General features: G+C 41.8%; 1 protein-coding gene across 35 annotated transcripts in view; it reads right to left on the bottom strand.

The window, feature by feature from the left end:
• F13A1 (coagulation factor XIII A chain) overlaps positions 1 to 19255 on the bottom strand; it is a 274375-nt gene that overhangs the window by 114727 nt on the left and 140393 nt on the right. The window contains exon 2 of one of the 35 annotated variants that reach the window (XM_082287001.1): positions 3895 to 4034. The exons of the other annotated variants lie outside the window; for them this stretch is intronic. The gene's annotated coding sequence lies outside the window, so the exon portion shown is untranslated. The remainder of the gene's footprint in view (positions 1 to 3894; positions 4035 to 19255) is intronic. 35 annotated transcript variants of the gene reach the window in all.

Here is a 19255-nt window from a genome sequence, read left to right as displayed (position 1 = left end):
CACAGCCAAGCACCACGCAGCTATTATGGACTGCTGCGCCGGCACAAAATAGTAAGTACACACACAGCCGTGGCTGCTGGGGCGAGTTGTGTGTGAGGCAGCTCACCATTCATGGAAGCTCTCTCTGTCTCCACAATGCAACAGCAGGGTCTGATTTTGTCTTTGCATGTGAACGCTTGTTGAACTTACAGAGAATGTGAACACAAGAAACACAGCAAAAGGTGGCTTTCTGTAAGTGGAAAGCTCTCTCCAGAAGCCTGACTTCTCGTGACAACAGAAGTGATTGTTTGCTTGTGCTGATGTATTCCCATTGCATCCTCATATGATCCCACCCCTGCCCCCCATCCCAGCTGTGTGGTCATGCTGTGACCAATAAAATAAGGCCTGTCAAGCCATTTCAGACTCAGACTATCCTTATTATTCACCCCTGCGGATATTGTGCCTTTTAGATAGACGCGTGGTTTCACAGAAGCTGCATGGGTTATCTTGCTATAGTGTAACCACAGTGCCAACCACAAAGAAAATATTTCCGCCCACATGAATATTTAACACAAGCATTTTCTTCATGGAGAAGGAAGGATAGCAGGGACCCCTGTGAGACTATCCTGAACCACACCAACTACAGCAGTACCACTTCACTCCAATAAATATTGTCCCTAGCTGATATCTCTCAGAGGCAAGACTTATCAATGTAAGTTTTGTAACCTCATTCAGAGTGAGTTTACTGAAGTCAGAAAAGAGATATAAGGATTCCTATTAGTGTGACCTCTCCACACCTTGGATCAGATACCAGTGAAAAAAAAATGCTCTCCCGTTTCAGTCATAAATTATGAGCTTAATTATCCAAATGTCAAACTGTGCTTGCAAATAACTAGGAAGGTCAGATCAGAGTGAGAAAGACCTTTGAAAACCAGTTTCAGGAGCCAGTCCTTTCCACAGCAGATAATGTGAGGACATTACAGTTAGAACTCACTGACACTTCTTGCAAGTTGCTTCTACAAGGGCCATGAGCAAGGAAAGAACTCTTCTTCCCACCTGGAAACATTAAGGAGCGTGTGATACCAGGGTCTGTTCTATGTACTTGCAGGTAGACAGGATTTCAGTTCCAGCAGTCCCCTATGTGAACATGCAACATATGGAGCAGGAGGTAATCAACTCTCTCTCATTATGGAGAATTGTTCGGACTCCTCATGACTACCTTCTGTTCACACTCAGGATAATCTCAAGTGGAATAAGCCAGAGTGTGGAGCAGAGGATGCGTTAAGGCACTGGGTGTTTTCTTTGAAGTATTAGTCACAGCAGGAAACTAATAAATAAATACTGGATAGCAAAGGGATATAGGGACCATAGACCAAATTATCATGGCTGTGAGAAGAGACACACTGAATGAAATTCTTAATGGGAGTAAGTGTTAGAGTTCAAGGGAGACTCAGCCTGAATTTTGCTCTTTTTTGGGTTGTTGGGTTTTTTTACTATCAACAGGCCTGGTCCACCTTTACAGACTCAAAAGAATGCTACAGACTTCAGCGTGCTTTGGATGGAGGCCAAGGTGCTTATAGAAGACATGAACCTTCAAGAGACAAACACACACATTCCCTGATTTCCTCTCAGCAACTCAGATGGAAACCACTGCCGAGATGCATTGGTTTTGGCAGCAGGCAGACAGCCATGGTCACCACCCTGACACAAGCCTGGGGAATCAGGACTGCTCCATGCACAGGCACCCTGCACAGCTGAAGCGAGGAGCATCTGGACAACCACTGGGGCAGAGATCAAATGCACTGTCTGGCAGGGCTGCCAAAGAGCCCCAGATCTTCCACACGCAGATTGCACATTTGTTTTGCCAGGTATGCCAGACCTAAGCAAACTCTGTGAAGCCCATCAGGTAGTAAGAAGAAGGCTACAACATAAAGCTTCCCAACCCTGATATCACTGGAAGATACCAGCTTCCTCACCTGGGTAAAATCAAGCCAACAGGTCTTGCAGCAAACTGCTTTGCATCTCCAGAAAACACAGGTGCAATTGCTTGTCCCCCCAGTTCTGTTCTTACTCTCTTTTCTCATCACAGGGAGGCAGCACTCCTGGTTATTATTCTATCTGCATGAGTTTCTTCTGCTCTCTCCCAAAATAGGTCACTGCATAATGTTCTCTACACCTCTAATCATCCTCTAATTTTCTGTAAAACTCTCCTATTCTCTCCGGGCTTTTTGCCCCATTGAACTCAAAACCCACCCTTTTTGCTAGCAAGAGTAACAGAGGGCCCCAGATGTGCCAGCCCCTCAGCATTCATAAAGAAGTAACCCTTGAGATCTACATACCACCACACCGAGGTGCAGAAGGTTGCCTCTGCAGAGCAAAACTGGCACCCTGAACAGGACTGTGTGTGCACCATTTCTCCTCCAGCATCAGCTCTACTTATCCCCACACAGAAAGGGCAAATGAGGCCTCAGTGAACCCAGACCAAACATTCCATTTCCCAGGTGCTTTAAGGGACCATATGATTGACTGAAGGCATTTCATTGTGGCTGAAAGGAATAACATCCCTTCACCAAGGAAAAGGCACCACCTTCAACCATTTCATGGGTAAATAGTTGTTGCCTGTGCTTTCACTAAACCTCCAAGCTCATTAGACCTTAAATGCTAACTCATGAGAAAAGCCCAGAACACAGAAACATGGCAAGGAGACATCACAGCTTTAATCCTTCATAGGATTAGGTTGTTTAAATTTGATGAGATAGAAGGAAAAATAAAGGATACACATGAAAAGACACCTGGTAATATCACCTCAACAGTTACATGAGTGCCTTTTCTTGTACAATTTTCTTCCCTTTCTTTTTTTAACATTTCTAGGGATCTCAAGTGAGTCAAAATGTCCTTTACTCTCACGCACAAGAGGAGCTGCAAAACATGTCACAGAAGTTACATCTTTGAAGAGCCAGGCACAAAAAACAGGTTCTGCTGTAGCATTAAACATAAATTACACAGCACAAACCCTGAGCTTTCACCTAGAGCTGGCATTTTGCTTTTCTTGTCTCCAAACATGCAAGCAGTGCTTGGATGTGTTTTGTGCACCCCTGTCATCCATTCTCCAGGAAAAAAAACCTCAGGCCAGAAAGGTTCATTTAACAAGTGAACAACAGAGAGAAGGAACTGGGTGAGAAATGCTGGTGTCAGATATTGGCAAATGAGAAGCCAAAAGGGAAGTACTGTGCTAAGTGTTTTGAGTGCCTGGGAGTGGTCAAAGAAAATTGTGCAAGACTAAAAAGCAGGAAGAAACATGTGGTCTCTACATTTCCATGTATTGGGAGAGGAAACAGATGATCGCAAAAGACACAAATATTTGTCAAATAGAACAACGTGAACTCCTTAAAGTTTTTTTTATATATAACTTTTAATTTCCCCTCCCCACCAATGGTTTCTCTGTGTGCTTGACTGGATCACTCAGTCCAAAACCAGACCTGAGTGCTTACACCTCACATTTATGTACGTGACCCTTTTCTCATAGATGTTGAGCATACAACTTTCCCTAACAATAGGCAGTAGATATTCACTATTTGTAACCATTGCTTTTCCAATTAAAGTGAATGTAAGTGTTCATCTCTGAAAATTTAACCTAGAGGCTTTCATGCCACTTCCCACCAATAAAATGGATACAGGGAAGAGGTTCTTCAGGGATGACTGCAGCAGAGAGCTAAAAAATATCTGGATTTACCACATCCTTCTTCTCTTTTTAATTAGGGAAAAATTAGAGGAAAGACACTGGAAGCAAAATCAATTTGCTGCTCTTGATTTGGCGTTTTGTTTAGTGACAATTTGACTCTTAGGACCAAATTATCTCGGGGGAAATAATTTCTCTTACTTCAAGGCAATTTCTCCAATAGACAGGATGCTTACCTTTCTTCCTTGTGTCTGTGTGCTTCCCTGCTTTTTTCTCTGAAGTATCTTTAATTCCAGGGCGTTTCTCCATTGGCCCTTCAAACGAGATCTTCAAAGTGAGGAGCATTTTCTCTATACAACTAAGCTCCTTTTCATACCTATAACACGTTTTAAAGCAAATTAGAAATTACTTTATCAGCAAAACACCAGGGAAAAGACATTTTGGATTATGCAGCACTCTACTTAGAAGAAGGAGCAAGGGAGATGCAGTGGCTGATTTGAAGTCTATGTGACAGAAGAAGAATGACCTTTCATCAGACCCATAATTCATTAATGTAATTCCCCCCCTCCCATCTGGAAGCCATCATATTGCTAGAGATACTGTACATGTGCACAACTATTCAAGTATTCTTAATCCAAATCATGACCAAACAATCATAATTTATTTCTGCTTTTTTTCCTTTACCCTACAAGAACTTTATTTGAAACTTATGTCAAAATTAATTTTGGGATGCTGATTGTGGGTTTAGTTGAATGCAAGCTGTTTGGAATTTATGTTCTGCTTCTTGTTTTCAGCCCTGGTATTCCTCTGTAAGATTTCTCACTGGGAAATAACCAGAAAATAATTTCCCTTTTTTTTCTTTTTCATTTGAGGGGGGGAGGGTTGAGGATCTTAAAAGTCATGTAAGAAAGATGAAATGACCATCAATAGTTCCCAAGGGGAAGACTGGAAATAGATCTTAATGCATCAGCTTTTCCCACACATTCAAAACCCACATGAAAATGGGAACCCACGCAGTAAAAGCCCTTATGAGCCTGTGCACCACTTAAAAATTTAAACAGTCCTCTAATGGAAAAAGATAACCTATTAAAGGCAAGAATGCCCATCCAACAATATAATGTTCACACTGCTCAGACTGTTGCACCTCTCTTATTTTCCTGTTAAAGCCCTTTCTGCTTTTTTCTTTTGTGTAGCACCCCCTGAGAAGCCTAACAAAGGTGTTGTTTCCCAGGAGATACCTCAGTTTCCTTGCTTGCCTGTACTGAGGGAACTGTGAGACACACAGATGTGACTGCTAGCCAGTGGGGATGAAGTTCTGACAGCCTGGCAAGAGTAAAGGGAGCTGATCCACTGGCATTATATTTCATAACTCTTCAGTCCCTTTGTAATTTGCATATACTAATCCAACTTTCCACTTCCAGTGTGGGCAACTCTCTTCTTCAAATTTTCCTCTGATTAGCTTCACCTCAAGGGTAACCATGGACCAATCACTATCAAGAAACTTCTGGAAGGACAAAATCCACACCTCTTTTTACCCTGAGAATCCTTAGAAGGAATACAATCCACAGCAAGTTAATACACAGCTGCTAGAGAGTAGTTCCGGTAAGTGCAGCCCTCATTCTGGTGAAACGTGGCTTGAGAGACAGTGGGAACACTCATCCCAGCTGACTATTTGGGAGAGGATTTCTGTGTGAGCACATCCCCCCTTCATTCTGGAGGCAGGCTGAGAGTTCACATACGGTGAGTTACTGCGGCTCAAGTGATGAGTGACTTCATCTCGGTGGAGAACCAGCACAGGACGACTGAGCCCATCCAACATTTCACTGCCACTGCTCAAACATGGAAATCCCACAGTCCCTACATGACTCCTAGACATTTTGTCTTGCTTATCTGCCACCAGTTCTGATGCTTTCTGGGAGCTCCTGGGAATTGATATAATCCAGAAATCCAGCAGCAAATTATCTCAGAAAGAAAGCAATATTTTCTTCTTCCAGGATAGAGACAAAGTTGCTTCAGTAAAATGTTTTACGAGCTCAGCATGACACTGCACAGCAGAAAGCAAGAGCAGGAGTAGGGAGAACAAGGAGGAAAAGGATCTCTCCCACTCAGTAGATACAAGTTGTTTGTAAGACTCAGACAAGACATGGAACTTCACCTTTGGAATCACACAGATGTTGTCTCCCATCACTACGAAGGCATCCAAGCAGAGTGGTGATGAAGGAAGGGTAAAAATTCTTTGGAGTACTTTGACAGAAAACGAGAAATGTGTATGAATAGAGTCGTCCAAACATTTTTGTGGAAGAAAATTGCAGGGTGAATATTTTAGTAAAGAGGATATTTTAATCCTTTTTTTGTCTTTTTCAAAATCTGTTTACCATCAATCACAAACAAACATTTGGAACAAAGTAATGCCTTGTTAGTGATTCAGTGCCTTAATTCTTCCAGTGATTGGAAGTACTGAAATTCAGTGTTTACAGTCTGGATAACAAGCTGTCAAACAGTAACTAGGAAAACCCCTAACCTTTCTAGGGAGGAATAGAAAAGAGAAAGGAAAGGAGAGAGGGAAAAGGAAGAGAAAGGAATAGATCATTATACAGCACAAAAATAGATCACAAACTTCATTCTGTTTTAGTTCTTTGCAGGTTCCTTTTCAAATAAAAGACGTGACTTTTAAAAAGCATGAAACAGCACAGCTTTGCACTTCTCATAAAGACTTCTAAAAGACATTAACTTCTACATGGCCCACAGCCTTTTCCTATGGGGAAGACATGAAATGGCTGTTGTGTCAGTCAACACTGCTCTCAGCCAAAAATCTCCCCCTGTAAGGAGGCATAGCTGGGTGTTTGCCCAGGAGCAGTGCCCCAGGCCTCCTCTTACCAGTGCCACTGGCGAGGCATTGACAACAAACAGCTGCTACCACCACACCAATGAAGTCCTCAGCTATCCAGTCTGGAAAGCAGGCCTATGAGGGTTGAAATTGCATCATCCAACAGTATATGGCTCCCCATAGTCAGGAAAAGAAATCATCATAATAGCAGGTCAGAGACAGAGATGGACAGCCAAAAGTTTCTTCCTGCATACCTGCTACATGGATTTATATCATTGTATGGTTTCCTCCTCTCATGGACCAAAGACAAGCTATGCAGCAGCACTCAAAGTGCCCTCGGTGGCCTGCAGGTATTTATTATTTACTGCAGTCTCAGGAGGTCCACACTAAAAGCAGCCCGGGGAAGCAGGCTATGTTTTATCCACCACCTGACCCACTTTCCAGCAGCTCTGTCAAGCACTTCTGTCACCAGCGACAGGGCTGACTAATGTTCAGTGAAGTAGGTGATGAGTTACGTGGAAGTAGCTTCCAGAGGAAATTAATTTCCACAGAGAGGCTCTGGCTACTTGAACTTTGTTTCAAAAAGGCTGTGCTTTATTGCAGTCTAAGTTAATGCAGAAAGGTAGCTGTCAGGCTGCTGTACTGTGGGTGTTATCTCCCAGCCACCTTTCTTACAGCAGCAGAAGCAGTGGAATGTGAACAACCCCTGAAATGAGCTTCCATTTGCACTCATTATAATGTTTCTCTACCTACTGCCACATCTACTGCTTTACTATTACCATGGGAAATAATCAAACCTACTTTTAATACAATGCTGTGCATATGGCATCTCTGCCAAGACCATTCTTGAGCAGAGGAACAGATTGCAAAATATACCACATGCTCAGCCTTCTGCCTGGGAACTTAGGTAGGAGATAACATCTATATAACACTCAGCACTTCTTAGGAGCACCCAATCTTAAAAAAACCCTCTTTTTTCCTGCTTTTATTCTGCCAGACCTACTACAGTGAATCTCCCTCTAGGTTAAGCTGCATGCTTAACCTAGTATTCACATGCTGGAAGATTTTGGAGGCTCTCAGTAGAGACCTTAGTCCAGAGAGCAGGATAAAGATAGTATTAAGTGCATCAATCTGAATAATGTGTTCTCCATATTACATCCATACTACAAAATGTGTCCTAAAATTTAGGATAAATTGCTTTGTGTGCACCTGTGTACCTCAAGCCCTGCATTCACACCCAGGTAGGTTACTGCTTCTCATAGCACTTACCTGAAACCTCTCAGTTAAAACATCTATTGGCTCTCAACATGTTCAAAAGTATGACTGTCTACATTTCAGTCATGTGGGATAATGTGGGAAAAATGCAAAAAGAATCTTTTACTCTGGAGTGGCTGCTATTCCACACTGTTAATCTTGGCACAGAAAATCAGGCACACACAGCTCTGCTCGGGATCCTTTTCATGAACACTGCTGGAAAACACACTTTGGTGTGATCAGATCCTTTGCAGTAGTTCTTCACCAAATGAGTTAAGAAACAGCACGTGAGTTAAAGCAAGATGGAATTTTCTTGTGGTATTTTACGTTGTTATTTCAAAGGAAAAAAATGATGCAAAACACAAAGAACTTGAAGGTGCTCTGGTTTACATTTAGTTTACATCTCTGAGGCCCCATGTGTTTGCAAAGAATCAGGTAAAAGCATGTACGAACTGTAAAAATAATTTTAAAAAGCTATCCTCAAAAGAAACTGAGACATGTTTAGGCATATGCCTAGCCACAGGCCAGAACAAAAGGTCAAAAATATCCCACCTACCTTTTAGCTGGTCTAGGAATTGTAGATACAAGACTAACAACTTCTCAGTCTTTATCTATCTTTACCTTCCTCTTTCATACAGTATTTTACATGTTTGGCTAGATACCATGAAGAATGTCCCACACACTTCATTACCTGAAAAGTTTCTCAATATGCAATGGCAGGGGTTTATTACGGTATCCCACGGTGGTAGGGAGGAGAAGAGAGATCCAGCAGGCAGGAATTGTGCAGCAAGATTGATTTATTTAATTATTTTACAAACTCTTTTATAGACTTTTTTCTTCTTACTCTAATTGGTCAAAGGATCTGCCACCCCTTGGGGTAATTGGCTAAAATCCTAAAACATCCATTGTCAAAATATTTTTCTACTGTACCATAAGCAAAGCTCTGCAAGGTCACAGGTGTTCATAGTTTATAGAACTCATCTAGTATCTTCTGTGAGAGAGAAAAGTATCTCACGGGACTGGAAAGAAGAAAGAAAAATTCTTGCTAGCAGCAATATTGTATTCACAGTGGTTTCTACAGTAAAACCCAAATGTGCAGCTGCTTTTCTTGACATTTCAAGATCCTCTTATCAGTATTAAACTCAGCCATGGTTCACTGAAGTGCATACCCAGCCTTCTCACCAATGCTCCGCAGCTATCAGCATTCAGAATTAATGACCCTATTTCTCATCAGACTGTTGTAAAAATAAAACAGGTTTTTTAACAATTATGAATTCTAAGGATATTTGTTTGTCATCAGATTTTTGATGTTGATGATTTTTGCCTCTCAAACTCTTCTATGTGATCACCAACATCATAGTCTTACTTTTTAAAAACAAGCACATGAAGATCATGTGAAATGACACGATTCCAGAAATCCATGCTATATAATCAAAATATTTTTTTTATTTGTTAGCTGCACGAACTTTTTACACAGTCTAGAGCAAAGAGTCTGGACTAGGCAAAGGCAGTGCTTGTTTTTTGGAGGGACAAGAGGCAGCAGTGGGGTGAGAGATCCCTGCCCTCAGGAGCAGGGAAAACAGCAGGTAAGAGCAGAACTGTGACTTCGCATGAGCAACCCATGAAGATGCAGGGGATGAGTTGCAACTTTTGCAGCAATGGCATGAGGAAAATAAGCAATACACATGGTTCCTAAATATCAATTGCAATGAAACTAGAAGCCAGAAGCTTCTAAGTGAGGGACAAAATGTTGATTGTCTTCTTTGAGTCTAAGAAGTGGAAATGTGCACACAGACCTAAGTCTTGATGGCTCACAAAACACATCAGATGTGCACATAGTAAAACTCTACTACATAAAACTAACTTCAGACGTGGGGAAACCTCAGGGTAGTATTCTTCCAAGAATATATTTATGCCAAATGATTTATTCCTACTCAAAGTCATTTTAGCTACTAGAAAGCCAAAGGGCAGGGGACAGCAAAACTTGTTTTACAAAACAAAGAGAAGTTTTCCTTTTCCTTTCCACTTCTAACTAGAAACATTTGACCACTGTTGCTCAAAATAGGCTGTATTTACTTCCAAAAAAAGGATCAAGTTAGATTTTCACTGGCAGCATAGATGGTCTCAGAAAAACATGTGAGTGACAAAGTAAAAACCTGAAAAGGCGGAGAACTAGAATCAAAATGCTTATGTCACTTCAGCTTTCAAGTTTTTGCTTTCTTTCTGTGGGTGCATCTCAATTTTCTCAGCATTTCACTGCAGTTGCCTTGATGGTGGGATCTGTTCTGTGGGAGAATGGTGTCATGGCAAAAATGATTCCTAAGAGTTTTACATCTGATGGGACAAGAGGTGCTATTCTCCAGGTGTAATAAGCACCAGGCTGTGGTCCTGCTACCTGCCTTGTTCATCTACAGAACAGTGGTGGCGACACAGCTCCCAAAGAACAATGTGATTTCAGCTGAGCACTGTAACCAGGTGGGATGCTTACAACAAAACAGCAGGCCGGAGTAGAGGAGGGAATGAAAACTGTGCTGTTACCCTGGGCAGGTCAGGAGGCCTTTTGTGTCAGAAGGAGGTGGAAGCCCACTGCATGCAGGCATGTGCATAGCCATCAGAAATGAACCCACTGTCATAATGAAACAAAGCAGAAGTTCTCGTGTGTCTATGTGCTTATTTCCATAATCTTACCCACATTCCTGTGCTGTGCATCAACTCTGGTCTGCCCAGTGGGGGCAGGTCACACAAATAAAATCCCTGACATTTTGCAGCTCCTTTTAAAAGTCTGCATCCATGCAGGGATCATGACAGCTGCTGGACCGACAACCTTGAAACAGCATGTTGCTGCAGGCTGGAGCAGCTGTGGCACAGTGGGCAGTGCTGTGTGTCTCCTCTGTGCCAGCCCGATGAAAAGGGACCACAGCAGGGGGGAGTCATACTTAGAGCCAGTGTTTTAGCTTCTTTGCTGAAAGATGCCAAGTTTACCGTCATCAATTAATTTTATTCAGGGTCTCCCACCTGGGGAGGGGCAGGAGTCACCACCTCATGTGACCAGCTGGTGAGCAGGCACTGCAAATTTGTACCAAGTCAAGAAGTGCAAAGGCATATTCTGCTCTCCACTGCATGTGTAGAGGACAGCTCTGATCTGCAAAGCAGCCTCTGCCTGTCCCTCCAATTCAAGTAGTTCAGAGCCTTTTTTCCAAGGAGACAAATGTTTCATTTGCATTTCCCTTTCCCAAGTCAGATACTAGGAACAAATCGCTGACAGCAATCACACAGACTGTACACCACACAGCACTTCTGAAATCTCCTTTTGTGTGTTTCACAATAAAAATACTATGAAAATCCACAGTGCCACAGGTCATCCTCTAAGTCACAGTATTTGCTAAGTGAAGAGAAACAGGCATGGCCTAATGTTGTGTCATCTGACTGCATGTTGGAAGCTTCCTCAGCACAGTAATGGGTAACACTCAAGTACTTTAACAAAGTGTTGAAACTGCAGCTTAAGTGAAACACGTCTGCTAGCAAAGATATAAGCCATTTTTGAAAACACAGTATGTATTACAGATCTAGAATACAACACCATTGTACCTCTGCCCTTCTTTAAAAGCTGGGTAAAGGAAAGGATCAGACTTCCAGATCTAGCCATACAGTGAAATCTTCATCGATCATGTACCAATCTCCTATTGCTTGATTGGCCTCCCTCAGCCAGGACCTCATCCTCAAACACCTCCATGTCTGAAAGCCTGGATCTGTCCCCAAACCTCTCTGCATCCAAGGACCTGGAGGACCCCAGCGCTGCCATACCTTTCACCCAAGGTGCTGCCTGCCCCTCTGAAAGCATACAGGCATACAGTAGCCACACTTTTCTCTCCCTCACAGAAGACAGCTCCTGTGCCAGGCAGAAGAGCTACATTTCAATGATTTGAACTCCCAGGAAACCCAGAAGTAGCCTCTTGCCAGCCCGGGGATTGGATGGCATTAACAATAGGCACAGACTGTCTTTTTCTTATAAACACACAGGTTTGAATCTTGCCATTTTTTCACTTGCTTCCAACTCAAAAATTTTCCCATTACTTTGAAAGCTAATGGAGAAACAGTGAAAGAGTGCAAATATCATACAACCCCTAATACCACCTGTGAGCAGCCAGTTGGAAAGGAATATGAGTAAGAGAGATCTTCTGGGCCTGGGAATCTGTATCCAAGCAAGCTGTTTCCCAAAGGGCCCTTTGCATGCAAGTTTGAAAGGATGGGGCTGAAAATCAGCATAGGAAAAGGAATATTTTTTTCAGAATAGTCCTTCAGTTGTGGAGGACTTGGGATACACTTTTGTGACTTAATTTTCCTAAATACCATTTCAGGAGGCCAGCACCCTGCATTTTTAAGGAGATTTCATAGACTGTTGAGCTTAATATAATCTTCCACAAATGTTTATGGGGAGAGTTTTATTTAATACAGTCTGTGATCTGTATAAACATCACCATGGTTTTAGGCTAACCAAACTCTGAGCTGATCTGGAAGTCGGGAGCTTTATTTGGTATACTAAAGTAGCACAGTTCAAAGTATGATTTTATTTGCAGTAGGCTGCTGGGAATTAGAGATTAGTCATATGGGGATTTTAACAGTTGTGTAGTTATGAGAGACAAAATGGCTTTTGTCTTGTAAAATGTCACCAAACTGTCTTGTTACTTCAAATTACAATATTAAGTAGTTAAATACTTAAATCCCCAAAGAAAGACTTGAATTTTTGGAATGGGGATGGCGGGAGAAAAGCACAGAAGAAGAAAAGTCAAAAAGTATCTGCAAACAAAATTCCATGCTATTCACTGTTCTTACAAGTAACTAGAAAAATGGCACTATAGCTTCCAAATGTAATTTGCTCTCATGACCCTGTGTCAGATTCATTCAGTTTACAAGTCAATTTCCTATTATTAATTGTCAGCCTTGAAAACTCCACTTGAGATCCACAAATCAAGCTGCATCTCTTCATGCCTCCTAAATCACCAGTAATGAAGATCTTGCCCTTTGTAATTTACCTGGCAGTGCTTTGGAGATCCAGACTCAAATCCATCTTACTCCTGCAGTGCCCGCATGTGCTGGCTCTGGATCTTTTCTAAGGAAGCACTTTTGTTTCAACATGGAGGAGACTAAGATAGACATTTCCCAGATTACCTCACTTTTTTCTCCTCTACTCTTTGCAAACAACCTCTATGGGTTGTATACATATTTCTGGAAAGCTCAGAATATTTGCAAAAGATAGGTCTTTAAATATTGGAAAAGATAAACTAAGTGAAGGGTGAGATGCGAGTAGCTGTTGTGTTGCCCTGATGTATTTGTTGATGATGTCAGTAGAAGAACAGGCAGATGAGGAAAACAGAACAGGATGGGGACAACTTGGCCACTGTAGCAGAGTTTCGGTATACCCTGCATTCACTAGGTTTTATTTCATGTGCACACAGGAACACAGGTTTTTGTGACATCAAACTTCTTGACATTTTGCCACCAGTATCAACAGGGAGCACTTGTCCTATTAGAAGTCCATACTTCTTCACTTCTAGACTTGGTATTGATTTAATTTGCCCAACCATGCAGTTTATTTAAGCTTGTACTTTTAGTAAAGTGATAGTGCTTTAGATTAGGAAGTGTCGCTTGCTAGATTCACATATGGCAATTGCATGGTGAGTTGAAAAAGGAGCAATCAAGGGCTGTGTGGGGGAGTTTCTGATTTGTGCCTTGGAATTACTGCCTCTCTGTCAGGTATAAAGGCACAGACAGAACAAACTCTTTTGGCAAAAATATCATACTGTGTTTTTGACTTATCTCACATAACCAAGATCAGAGACCAATCACAATATCTTAGCCAACACTAGATCCAGCATATCTAGACCTGCATTATTCTGCCTGCGCAGCAGTTTCTGGTAATCCTGCTGACCCAGAATGAGCCTCCAGATGGGCAGAAGTAATCTGAACCCAGAAACTTTGTATTTACTCCTCCAAACATCCAACCAACTCCAAAATCCATATAAGCTTAAATTTTTGTATCATATCACTTTGGAGGATGGAAAAATGCCAATGATCCAGGACTTCATTCCATTCATTCATCAAATTCTTGGGATAGTGGAGCCAGGAGGAAGAAAAATCACCATGCAGACATCAAACAAATGCCATGGAAAGCTACAACCTGTTAAGAGAAGTTAGCTATATAAGACCTCAGCAAATATTAAAGGAAGTTTATTCTCTACTGAACCAAGAGTCTCCTTGCAAAACCACCTTTTCCTTAGTATGTTTCTTGAAAGTGAAACTTATACAGGATATTTAAATAGTTGCAGAACTGAGGCCTCATATATATTCTTACCATCTTGGCTGTATCTCATTTTTTCCCTGCCCTTATTTCCAATTTACAGGGCTCTAAAATAGCCACTGTACTTGATCAAGTAGAGCAACACTTGTGTAACTTCAATCTCAGGAATTCCCAAAGCACCTGGCCTAAAGAATGCAGGGGAAGCGTGCCAGGGTAGGCATCAACCTACCTGGGTTGTTGCCTACCCTGGGCAGTTTTCATTTTCTCAGTCTTTTCAAACAGGTAGAATTATAATGATACTCTTCCTTTGTGATAAAATGCACCTCAGCCAGTAGTGGTTTGGGTCTTTCTCCCTTGATCTTCAAAGAATTTACACTGTGTAGTATGGTAGATTTACAGCCACAGGTAGAGTCATCTTAGTACCTATAATAACCTAGTGGGTCATCCAGTGATGCCACAACCACTCCTAGAAGCACAAAAGATAACAAACTGTTATTCTTGCTTTGAGAGTAATAACACACCTTCACCTTCCTGATTTCCCTTAATCATTGATGAACTACCATCAAAGTAATCAATGTCCTTATTTTAATGCCTTTTAAATATTTGGACTCTCCCATACAATGTGGCAGCGAGTTCCACTACTTGCTCCACTGAGAGGAGACTTCTTCCTTGAAGACCTCCAAACCTGTTCCCTCAGGGAATTTCCCCACATATTCTTACATTGTAGCAGCCCTTAGCAGTTCCTTACCTGCCTTCTCCATGCTGTTCACAGCAGACTTCCATGGCAGCCCTCCACTGTCTCCCCACAGTTACTTTTTCCACAGACTGGAGAATATGACTTATTCTCATGCTATACAAGTCACAATATCTATCATCCTTGCCCTTTCCTGAGCATTTTCCAGTCCTACTACATCCTATTTGAGATAGTGTGATCAGAACCATGTAGATTTATGTAGGGACATAATAATGTTAGATCTCTATTCCTTTTCCTATCATGTCTAGCCTTCTATCATGAAGTCATGAGAGAACTGAAATAATACTTCTTATAATACAGAGCCAGTATCTTCTGTGCCCTAGCTGAAACAGCTTTTGGTTACAGGGGATCCAGGCTCAGATGAATGAGAGGATGCCACCAGTAAAAGCAAAAAAAATAAAATGAAATAAAATGAGATAGTCAGGTTAGAGTTTACTTTAAAAGAGAAGATAGTAAGATAATAAAAAAGAAAAATGTATGCAAGATTTCCTAGCACAGTGTATTAGAGGAGTAAAAAAAAAAATCATATTTTATTTTCAAGCCATGGTTTGAAAAAGGGTCACTGAGGAAACCATATCAGAAGTTTAGGATATGTCTATGCTGCACAATGCTAATTTACCTAGCTGAGCTCTGTGCTAATGCAGCTATATTGCTTACCCTACTTACAGCTAACTAGTTTAGGGGTCTCTCTGAAATCTCTTCACCAAATTGCACTGTGCAAAGGAGAAATACTTTTTTTAGTCTTCAGCACTGCAGGGCACCTTGAAAAGCCAGGTGTCACACTACTGTCTCCTTTACACAAGTAGAATAGTGGTTGTTCTACCCTTGCAGACTTAGCATATTAAATACACCTTGCAGAAAGGCCCCAGCCACAACAACCCACGTAGCTTAAATGTGCCTAGATGAATATGCCTACAAATTTCAACAGAAATGCTCCCAGGCACAAAGTTAAATCCAGGCATATGGGTCTTCTGCAGCAGTAGGGCCTGAGACCTGTTACCCCCACCCTACCCAATGAAAATCAGCCCTTCAGCAGAGCCTGCAGAAGACACTGTGCTATAGAGGTGACAGTGCCACACACAAATAGGTGTTGTAGCTTGGATACAGCACCTACCACACACTTGAATGCACCTTACTCTACACAGGCTCAAAACAGAACAGATGGACTGTGTCTTGCCCAGTCAAAAATGCCCATGGAAGAGGAACACTTACTACTATAACTCTGACCTAAAGTTTTGTGCCCATAACAACACAGCAACACGAAGTTGCGCAGAGGTTGCTACTCACTGAGGGCCAAGGTCATTCTCCAGAGAGGAGTCCCATGCTGTTACACCCTCGTTGCTGCTTTTACCTACAGCCCTTAGCCACACACAAGCCTGTAGGGGCAGCCCCACTGCCTTCTGTACAGACGTCTGGTGTGCCCCCAAATCCACAGGGAGCACAAAATCCTCAGGCTGCCAAGCCCCCTCTGAGAGCATGCAGCAACACTCAGCACTAAGTGGTGCTGGGAGGGGACAGACCCAAGCATTTCCAAGTAGCTCTTTACTGATACAGGCACCAAAGAATCACAACTCCTGGACACCAGAGTAGCTATCTCCAAAGGCTGTTCTGGGAGAAATGCAGTACTGAATTAGCAGCTACCCATGGAACACGCAGCTGACACGATGGCTGATGTATTTTTGGCCTGATTCCAGTCTGCCGACTCCCTTTAGTGAATTTTCTCCTTAGCTAATTTTAACCAAATTTGAAAGAAGGACAGGAGTATCACAGATAATTATATTTTCATAAGTTTCAGGGACCTGACAGCTGGAGAGAGAATAAAGACCAAAATTAGTGCTTTCTATTGAGGGAAAGCAGGCAAAATTCAGCCACTATATATCCTAGCAAGACTGAGTCAGCCAACAAACCTGTACGTGTTTGGTGGCAGAGTAGCATTGCTGGCATTTGCTCTTGCCAGAGCTGGTAGTGTTGCAGTACTGTATGGTTTAGGACACAAACTTTTAAGTGTCCATGTTTAATTATTTCTGATATCGTCATAACAGTTTCTATAATTTTGTTGATGTATTTGTCATAGCAGAGCATCAGCTGAAATTAGGATGATTTGTGAAGGAGCAGTTAAAAATATCTATTTTATTGCAGGAAAAAAATGCAATTATGACACCTCAGAAATTACTTTTATTCCTCTTGAACAATCTGTTTTTCAATTTTAATCTTGCAGTTACTAGAAAGTAAGATTGGACAGTGAAATTTGCATTTATTAGAAAAGAAATTCAAAGCATCTCAGGCCAATCTTCTGTTATGTGTCAAATTAAGGGAAATTGTGTTTTGCCTCTAAATTAAAAAGAAAAACAATTCTTGAGGAATAAAAATGTCATTGTTCAAGGCAGAGTAATAAAGTATGAATGCCTTTCCTTCAGCTGAGTCTCTTTGTAAATGAGCAAGAACACAGAGGTCAATAAATTGTCATTACCCAAGCTTCATAAATCCTCAGTGGCTGGATTTTGCCACACAGTTTAAGTTACAAGACCTTAGAAGAGGCCAAGAAAGATTCATTTGGAGTATTTATAGGCAAAGACGAGGTCTCCAAACTTTTTCAGTTGTTACTTGCAGTGTCAACATGAAAAAAGCTGCTTGTCATGGACACTGCTGGCTCTAAAACACAGCTCTCTGCACGTGACACCATTAATAGAGGCCTACGGTCACTCAGTAGAATTAGAGGGTTTACCTGCTCATTATCAAGCACATCTTTGCCAGCAGATCAGTTGCAAAAGATAACCTAATTTTCTATTGCTTTTCTGGTTGAAAGTAGGGCCAGCACAGATACAAATAGCAAATATCCCTGAAGCTTTAAGCACAACACAGAAAGGAAAAAGCAGGAAAGTTGATTAGAACAGGATGTATAATATGACCGCATATGCACTAATTTGCATGAATCTTACGGGGAGCTACCCAAGGACTGCAGATGGGTTCCTCTCACATGGATTCATTCCCTACACCGAATAACACACTGAGCTGTAAAGGATATATAGCAGCACAGTTTGAAAGGGGGAAAGCAGAAAAAAAATAAACAGAATGTCTAGTATACACTACAAAATTAAAAGATTGCTGAAAAGCACTTCGTGCCTTATGGAAAACAAGTCTCAACTTATCTGAATTGTCCTGTGACTGAAATGCGAAGGAAATGTGTGTATTTGGGTACAGCATCCTGAAAAAAATCTGGAAGTCTAGATTTAATTAACTATCACTGAAATTTGGGCTTCTGGGTAGCCTTACCTCCTTAAGTTTGAAGTTTGTGTCACTTGCACACTTCAGACAATTTTCACTCCATCACTCCCTTGAGTGAAGTAAGGTCAGCATGTCAGGCACTGTCTTACATGTTTCTCCCTCTAAAGATCCCAAAATACAAGCCATAGCTTGCCATCCTTCTCTAGAAGGACAAAGAGAGGCCTCTATGGCAATGCATAAATGTGAGAAAGCCACCATGAGCTCTGAGCCAGACCAGAGGGGGACAAGGGACCGTAGGAAAGCTGTTAATTAAGCACTGCTTCTACTATTAATAGGCTGATGGAGGGCATCATTATCAAAAGGAAACATGCATCACTTCAAACAAGCTGTTTCTTGTCCTTGCTTGGTTAACAAAGCAGCCATTTGAGTATGCCAGGTCAAGAGTACTATTACACACTGCCATGGGAAGTCCCTGAAAGCAACCTATGAACCTAACAAGAGACAGCATGTGACAGCATTCAGAGCACAGCTTTTACTGTTCCCATGCCTGTGTGCAGCTCTTGGTGACCTTGGATATGGTGAGCAGGGACACAGGAAGACTGTATTAAGGAGGAATTATTAAATATTGATTTATCTTTTTCCTGGCATTGGGTATCAAGATAAATGCCAGAAATTCATCTGCCGTTTTGAAACTGACCCAGAAAACATGCTTCATCAAGTTCAAGTCCATGAAAAAGGAAATGGGGGCAATGAAGCAAGAAACTTTTCCATCTTACCCATCATAGATCACTCACGAAAACTCATGTAAGTGGCCCAAATATTGAGACCACAACATTTGGCAAAAGGGACTTTGCAAGTGCTCAGGAACTTTGCTGATCCTACACCTTGTGGTTGTCTGTCTTCCCACAGAGTTCTGGCCATAATCTCTCAACCAGGAATTCCTAGGTCTTACTCAGTAACCTGCACCACCTTTCTGCTCAGCTGGCGTACAGTGCCATTTACCCAGGTTGCAGCAGCTTCTGCAAAGACAACTCAAAATTAACATATCTTTGCATCAGATCTCAATCAGAAATCCTGAACTGTCTTCACTAACAGCTAATAAAGGAGTACCCTTCAGCAATTGTTTTTCTTATTCACACTAAATTAACAGATGTTAAACACGTTTCTTCCGGAGTTCAGCACTGGATTTTAAGGCCCATGTGACTTTGTCCAGAACTGGATGAGTCCCAGGGCTGAAGG

Source organism: Coloeus monedula (genome assembly GCF_965178545.1).
Source record: "Coloeus monedula genome assembly, chromosome: 1".
Taxonomy (NCBI): domain Eukaryota; kingdom Metazoa; phylum Chordata; class Aves; order Passeriformes; family Corvidae; genus Coloeus; species Coloeus monedula.
This window is presented reverse-complemented; position numbering and strand designations above follow the sequence as displayed.